Source organism: Nicotiana tabacum, chromosome 1 (assembly GCF_000715075.1).
Source record: "Nicotiana tabacum cultivar K326 chromosome 1, ASM71507v2, whole genome shotgun sequence".
In the NCBI taxonomy this organism is placed as follows: domain Eukaryota; kingdom Viridiplantae; phylum Streptophyta; class Magnoliopsida; order Solanales; family Solanaceae; genus Nicotiana; species Nicotiana tabacum.
In genome coordinates this window covers 8,718,677-8,726,843 of record NC_134080.1, presented here as the reverse complement: position 1 = coordinate 8,726,843, position 8,167 = coordinate 8,718,677, and the positions used below count along the sequence as shown (strand labels likewise).

Genomic DNA, 8,167 nt, shown 5'->3' with positions numbered 1-8,167 from the left:
TTCGTCATTCCAATCTTCAAAGCATGCAAAATACAAACAATACAATTAAACAAACAAAAGAAATCATACGTAATATCTTTTGACTGCATCAAAATTGATAGCCATATCCATACATTTGCCTTCTAGATTTGTTAAATACAAAGCACCATTGGACAACACTCTCGTTACCGCGAACGTCCCCTGCCAATTTGGGGAAAACTTGCCTTTAGCTTCAAACTGATGCGGCAGGATGCCTTTCAATAGTATTTCTTTATGTTCTATCTGCCCTAGTTTCACACAATTCGGGCTTGAAGTGATCCCAAAATGCCTTTACTTATTTCCCTCAAATGTCCCTAACATCTTCAAAATTGTTTCATTGCTTCATGATTAAACTAACTTTAAGACCAGGCTTGGAATTATGCGTGTATGTCATGTCACTAGAGCCAACAATAAAGGAAGAGAACTAAACAAAAAATGACTAGAAATAACAGAAAACAGAAAATTACATTAGACAGATGGTTAAAGAGTTTGAACAACAAAACAAGTAAAATAAACTGGGGTTACAACCCTGGAACAAACCTAGACAACACTAAACGAGTTACTACGAAAAAACAAACTAGGTAAAATAAAAGGATAGAAGGGTTTGAATCACAAGACAATATCCAGATTACAACCCTGAAAATAACCCGGACAACAGAAATGATAACAAAATAAACCACCAAGACTCCTCTCCAGCTAGACAAGAGATGGAGCATCTTTCCAAATACCAAGCACGACATCTTAGCCACTGGGTTCCACATCAATATTGCCAAAACCATTAACAACTTCAATATCATTAACTTCAGTCAGCAAGTTCCCAAGAGGATTCGCATGCTCCCTATCACTGTCATTGATCACAATTACCCCTTCTTGAATCATTCTTTCTATTTCCCTTTTCAAAGATCGACAATCTTCACTGCTATGCCCTTGGACATTAGAGTGGTACATGCATCGTATAGTAGGATCAAAGACTTTTGCATATGGGTCTGGAGTATAGCCGAGGAGCGGCTTAATCAGGCCAGAATGCTTTAACTTTTCAAACAAGCTTGTGTAGGACTCCCCAATTGGCATGAAACTATTTCTTTGCCTTTATTCTCTTCCATGCCCCTGTTTTCTAGGGTTGTTGGGTGCTCGAAAATGTTGTGAAGGCAAGAATGCATTATGCGGTGCTGGCGCTTGCCATAGGGAGTGACCTGGTGGTTGGACATATGACCGGACATTGTTCGGAGGATAATACTGAGGTGGATTATGTAGAGCTGGGGGATAGGTTTGGGGTTGGAGTTGGGGCTGGGTATATTGGTGAGGCAGACCCTTTGGTCCACGTTGTGACTTTGAAACAACCATGGAAAAATCATCATGTTCCTTCTGACCCAGCAAGCTTCCTGTGTCGTTCTGAATTGCTTGTGTTGTGGCTTTTAAAGAAGAATAACTCATGATCTTGCTACACTTTAGCCCATCTTCTACCATTTCTCCCATTTTTACCACATCATTAAAAGACCTACCCACAGCCGTGATCAAATGCCCAAAGTAAGTTGGTTCTTGAGCTTGAAGAAAGTACCGACCATCTCTTTTTCTTCCATCGGAGGATTGACTCTGGCAGCTTGCTCTCTCCATCTAAGCCCGTATTCCCTAAAGCTTTCATTAGGCTTCTTTTCCATCTTGGTGAGGGACATGCGATCTGGGACAATTTCTATATTGTACTGAAAGTGCCTGGCAAAGGCCTGAGCCATATCATCCCATGTGTTCCACCTGCTAGCATCTTCGCCGGTGTACCACTCTAAAGCTACCCCACTCAGACTGTGACTGAAATATTCCATCAATAATATGTCCTTCCCACCGACGCCTCTCATCTTACCGCTCAAATGGGCCACGGGATCTCTATGTCCGTCATACAAATCAAACTTCGACATCTTGAACCCAGCAAGCAGTTGGATGTCAGGAAACAAGCACAAGTCTTTGTAAGCCACGCTCATCTAACTCCCTATCCCTTGTATGTTTCTTAAAGACTGCTCTAAGATTCTCACCTTCCTGGATATCTCATCTTGCTCCACTGTCTTAGCAGGCTTTTCAGTTTCACCGGGAGCTCAAAATGAGGAATGTGAGAATATGGATCCGAGACTTTGAAAGTTGGTTCTGCAGCACAGTGTTGGGCATCGGGAACTTTGAACACAGTCTCGTTAGAGGATCGAGGAAAAATAGCTGGTGGAGGAGCTGCAAGAGTATGAATGGCCAAAGGAGCGGGATATGATGTGCTTTTAGCGGGTAGAGTGTGAAAAGGTTGTGGGGAGATATCAGCAGCATCGGGAGTGTGGATTTGTGATAGTGGTGGGATAGTTGCAGGGTTTTCAGTGTAGTTAGCAGGGAATGAAGGTGGAGGATGCCCCTTGATCCAAGACTGATACATTTCTACCATCTGCTGTTTCAACATTTGGACCTCCCATTTCAATTTAGACTCTGACTCCACAAACTCCCTCGACGGGTCAACAACTCTTGTGTCCAGGTCTTTGCTACTCATGGTTACCTTGCTCTTTGACTTTGTGTTGTATGAATGAGTTATCTTAAGAACCACAAACCAACCACTCTTCTGCTCAATGGAGATAACAAAAAGGAACAAAATGTGGTCATCACGTTAGCGTTAGGGCATTTAACAGCTGCAAATATCACATTGTGTGCAATGCACCTAGCAACAATTAACAGTTCAAAAATAACTTCGAGGGCCACAAGGTCACTTGGCATCATCCCAATTTGTTCATTTCAATCTTCTCTTTTATTTTCTTTTCTGGCACTTCTTGGCTTGCTCATTTTCCTTCCTCTTTTTTTCTAATTATCGCTCTTTTCTTTCCTCTCATTTCTCATGTCCCACGACTTCACCCTTTTTTTCTTTTCTTTTTTTTTTGTTGTTTTTTTTTGTTTTGATTTTTTTTATTTTTTTTCTTTTAATAAATAAAAAAATGATTCGATCGAACCCTATGTAGGTTGCCTACATATCATGACGCCGCATGAATCAGATCTTTGCGTAGTTCAGGAAGATCGGGAATAAAGTAAACAAACTAACGTTCTCAGTTTCTTTTCACTTTTTTTCTTTTCTTTTTTACCTTAATGACTACTCTGATGAGAAAAGAGAAATAAAAGAAGCAAATTTCTTTTTTTTTGAATTTTATAGACTTAATGTTGTATAACCTATTCTAAACTCAAGCTTAAACGAGCATATATCTTTTTTTTTAAACCAATACTCCATGCGAAATCATTAAGGAAAAACCTTAGAAGAGAAAAATATTTTTTTGGTTCTTTCTTTTTTAGGAAGGAAATCAAAAGAATAAACCATAGAAAAATATTTTGAATTTTCATTTGATACCCTGACGCAAGATTTTGAAATAAGTACTGAAAAAGATAAAACAAAATATTTTTGGATTTCAATTTTGATTGCCTAAAGGAGAAATAGAAATTCTATGTACAATGCCCTAAAATTCTAGTGAAAAATAGAAAGAATATATTTTTTTTTGTTTTATTAATTTCCGAAAGAAGAACCTCAAAGGAAAATCTTTTTGGCTTTTGGAATTAAGAAAACTTGTAAAGACATATCAAAAAAGAGAAAAATCCCATTTTTTGAGTTTTTAGTCCTAGTATCCTAAAGGAAATATAAAAGCAATTTTTTTTTTTGTTTTTGAGTTCTAGATATTAATTTTCTAAAGGAAAAACCACCTCAAATGATTTTTTTTCAATTTTTAGGAATAGTATTTCTAAAGAAAATTCTAACGGAAATATAAAGACACAAAATATCTTTTTTTGGATTTTTGATTTATAATACATTTTCCAAATATAAAATAGGAAATAATAACAAGACTGTCAAACTTAACTAAACTATGACAGACTCAAAGATCAACTAAATGACTGAAATGAACAATAGACTCAAAAAAAAACTCTTCAGGCAGTTCCTGAATGTAGTGGTCCTGGGTATCTGTCATGCTCAAACTCCGGCAAGTGGATCCACACCTGTATGAGAAAACTGAAACCAACACTATTTGAGACAATAACATTTCCTACTAGACACATGCAAGACATGGTTGAGGCTATTTTTGCAAAATGACTTATGTGGCCAAAAGGTGGCTAGAAGTGCAAAATTTGGCTAAGATCCCGCAAAGCCAAGAACCTAAGATTTACTAGGAAGACCGGACCCTATGTGGGTTGCCTACATATCACGCCCCGAAAGACGAGAATCAGACATGTGTAGTTTGGGCAGATTGGATAAGGGCGAGAATTAAAAAGAAACAACTAATTTAGAGAAAATATGTTTTTTATCTTTTTTTTAAAAAAAAAATGATGAAACATGTAGACTCTTTTTGGATTTTTGTTCCTTTTCTTTTGATTTTTGATTTTCGGAAAATGATGAAAAAATGCAAAACCTCTTTTTTTTTTTGAATTTTCAAGCTCTTTTTTTTTCTTAAGAAAAATGTGACTGAAAACATAATTGGGCCCCGCTCGCTTCATCTTCACACTTCACCTTCTCTTTTTTTTTCATTTGCCCTCAACTATCATTAGTCCTCCAAATGACTATTTTACCCTTGAATAAATACAACATGTAGCACATAGGATGCATCAAGATGGTCTGTTATTTTGGGTACACTTGTCCTAGACGGACCCAACCCCTGTGTTGAGCCCCCTAAGTCAAGTGCACGTGATGCAACAAACATTCCTACTAGGGATCCGGCATGAGGCTATGTTATTCTAGGTTTAAAATCCTGGGTGTATTTGTTCTAGACCTGGCTTACCCGAGCGGATAGCTCGAGCCGAGGGGGGGCAGCGTACCGAGAATACAGAATCTTCACCGGCTTTGCAACTTGTTCGAACCTCGTTCTAAATTGGAATGACTCTAACAGAAAAGAAGTCACATGAAGTGCACACTTCCCAGATGATTTAGAAAACTCGGAGAGAGGAGGATTTCGCAATAATTTATATACAGTTCAGCAATATCAAAGCGATAAAAGATCGGCATTAGCACATTAGGTTCAAACATATAAAAAATCAGATAATAAATAAAGCCAATTATAACAGATATTCTAAGCTCGAATTCTGAACCCTGAACTAGAAGTTCTGAGTTCTTATCCCCAGTAGAGTCACCAAAGCTGTCACACCTCCTTTTTACTATCCCTGAAAGGGAGTATAAGGGAGTTTTTTTCAATTTAAGTGACAATTGAAACGAGATCATTATTTAAGATTAGAGTCGCTACTTGGGATAATTTATGGTGTCCCAATTCACCGGTTTCAAATCCCGAATTGAGGAAAGATTGACTCTATTTTTATAGTCCGCGAACACAGAAATCCGGGTAAGGAATTCTGTTAATCCGGGAGAAGATGTTAGGCATTCCCGGGTTCCGTGGTTTTAGCACGGCTGCTCAACTATTATTATTGGCCTAATTATCTGATTTAAAACACTTTTAAACCTATGTACATTTTTAACTTTTAAACCGTTTTTATTTATTTAAGAAAAAATCAAGGTTATTTAAAAATATCGCAAGCCGCGCTACATGAAATGCACCCGCGGTTCACGACACGTTCTATCTAACCTTGTTGGAAATTAGACCCGGGTCACATGAAATGCACACCCGACTCAAACTAAGTGTAACCATAATCTATTTGTTTGAAGAGATGCGAAGGAAATCACAAAATAGAATTCCACGAACAACTGCTTTATGCTATTTTTAAATCTACAACAACAACAACAACAACGACCCAGTATAATCCCACAAGTGGGGTCTGGGGAGGGTAATATGTACGCAGACCTTACCCCTACCCTGAAGGGTAGAGAGGCTGTTTCCAGGAGACCCTCGGCTCAAAAAATGCAACAGGAGCCGATATATTAGTACCATAAAAAATGCATAATACAATAACAGCAATATAAGAGATATGAAATACAGAATACGAAATACGAAATAAATGGCTGGTATAGTAAAAACTAGCAGGTAAAGCCCTGCATCAATAGACGACCAATGACATTCTTAGTCTAACTCCTAACTAGCTAGTCTCACTCTATTGTGCTGTAGAAATATTCGCAACTTTCCCCTAACCTACAACCTTAATGCTCGACCTCCATAATTCCCTGTCAAGGGCCATGTCCTCAGTAATCCTAAGTCGTGCCATGTCCTGTCTGATCACCTCTCCCCAATACTTCTTAGGTCGCCCTCTACCTCTCCGCGTTCCCACTATAGCCAGTCACTCACACCTCTTCATCGGTGCATCAGTGCTCCTCCTCTGAATGTGCCCGAACCGTCTGAGTCTTACTTCCCGCATCTTGTCCTCCATGGGGGCCACGCCCACCTTCTCTCGAATATCTTCATTCCTAATCTTATCCATCCTTGTATGCCCGCACATCCACCTCAACATCCTCATCTCTGCTACTTTCATCTTTTGGATGTGTGAGTTCTTTACCGGCCAACATTCAATTCCATATAACATGGCAGGCCTAACCACTGCTCTATAAAACTTACCTTTTAGTAACGGTGGTAATTTCTTGTCACACAAGACTCCCGACGCTAACCTCCACTTCATCCACCCCACCCCTATACAGTGTGTGACATCCTCGTCAATCTCCCCGATCCCCTGAATAACCGATCCAAGGTACTTGAAACTATCCCTCTTGGGAATGACTAAAGAGTCAAGCCTCACTTCAACTCCCGCTTCCGTCGGCACAACTCCAAATTTACACTCGAGGTATTCCGTCTTTGTCCTGCTCAACTTGAAACCTTTAGACTCAAGAGCATGTCTCCAAATCTCTAGCCTCTCGTTGACGCCACCTCGTGTCTCGTCAATTAGAATAATGTCATCAGCAAATAGTATGCACCATGGCACCTCCCCTTGAATATGATGAGTCAGTGCATCCATCACCAGGGCAAATAGGAATGGGCTGAGCGCAGACCCTTGGTGTAATAACTGGAAAGTGCTATTTTTAAATCTATGTATCATAATCGCTGTATTAATTATATAGTACTGTAGGATTTTCAAGTAGCAGTTAATCAGCTGAATTTGCAATAGATTTGGGAGTTAAATTTGCACAAAGCTGCAGAAATGTCCTTAGATAGGCTAACGAAAACAATTGTTTACTTATCATAAAAGGGAAAAAGGCTAATAAAAGATTATCATTCACATATATAGATATATTGCACTACATAGTAGCAATAAGATGCTCAATGTATGGAAAAACGGATTGAAAGCTAACAAGTCCCACTGATTTTTGGACCATCATAGAAACAACACAATTCTATAATTTCATAAACAACAGTAAAATAGGAGAAAACCAAATAAACAAATCAAACATATGCACTGTTTTCAGATCAAAAAATCGAACAAGTTGAAACGCGGACGGAAAAATGAAGCTGGAACCAACTGACCGGATAGGGAAGTACACCGGCGACCTCAACCGGAATTCAAATCAGCATCATGAAGCTTTACAAAACTGTTTTGAAGCTCGAATAATAGATAAAGACATGAACAGAAACTCGAACTCGCACCGGAATCAAACTCGATCAAACTCCATCATAATCCATGATAGGAATCGCAAATTCAGAAAAAGGAGCCAAAATGTCGAAAGACATGAACATAACCTATCACTCTGTTTTTTTGTTTTTATCAAATGAAAACTCTTCAATCTTCTTTTTCTTGTTTTCAAGTGTGAAATGGTAGAAACACGGCTATAACTCTTTGGTATGAAGTTGGTCTTAAAAGCAGATGAGAAGTGACAAAGAAGAAAGGGATATCCGATGTCTTTCAGCGTTGAGATTATAAAGAGTGGAGCTGGTTTTCAGCGGGTTGGGATAAAGGCGACGATGGGTGTGTTGATGGTTGAAGAAGGTGAAGTCAGGGGTGCCGCTGATGGGAGGTCCGACGATGGGGTCTGCTAGTTCGAAGAAGAAGAAGCTTCAGGAGGGGTCGTTTATGGCTGCTGAAGCTCAGAAAGTCGCTGAAGCTTTCTTCAAATCTGTCAAGAAGAAGAGAAAACCGATTGGGGGGGGGGGTCCCTAGGGTTAGCTTAATGGGAATTAGGTATTGGGCTTAATGGGCCAATCCAAATTGGGTCAAGAATTGGGCTCTAAAACTCTCAAAATTGTGATCCAACACCTTAATTGACTCCTTTTAAAGTAAGATAAAAATATTA

At 39.0% G+C, this 8,167-nt stretch overlaps 1 long non-coding RNA gene across 1 annotated transcript; it reads right to left on the bottom strand.

Moving 5' to 3' along the window:
- Nucleotides 1-3,782: 3,782 nt before the first annotated feature.
- LOC142170753 (uncharacterized) lies at nucleotides 3,783-8,016 on the bottom strand. The gene is made up of 2 exons (XR_012700232.1): nucleotides 7,404-8,016; nucleotides 3,783-4,024 (listed from the first exon to the last, which is right to left on the bottom strand). It is a non-coding gene; the product is annotated as an uncharacterized LOC142170753 (long non-coding RNA).
- Nucleotides 8,017-8,167: the final 151 nt, after the last annotated feature.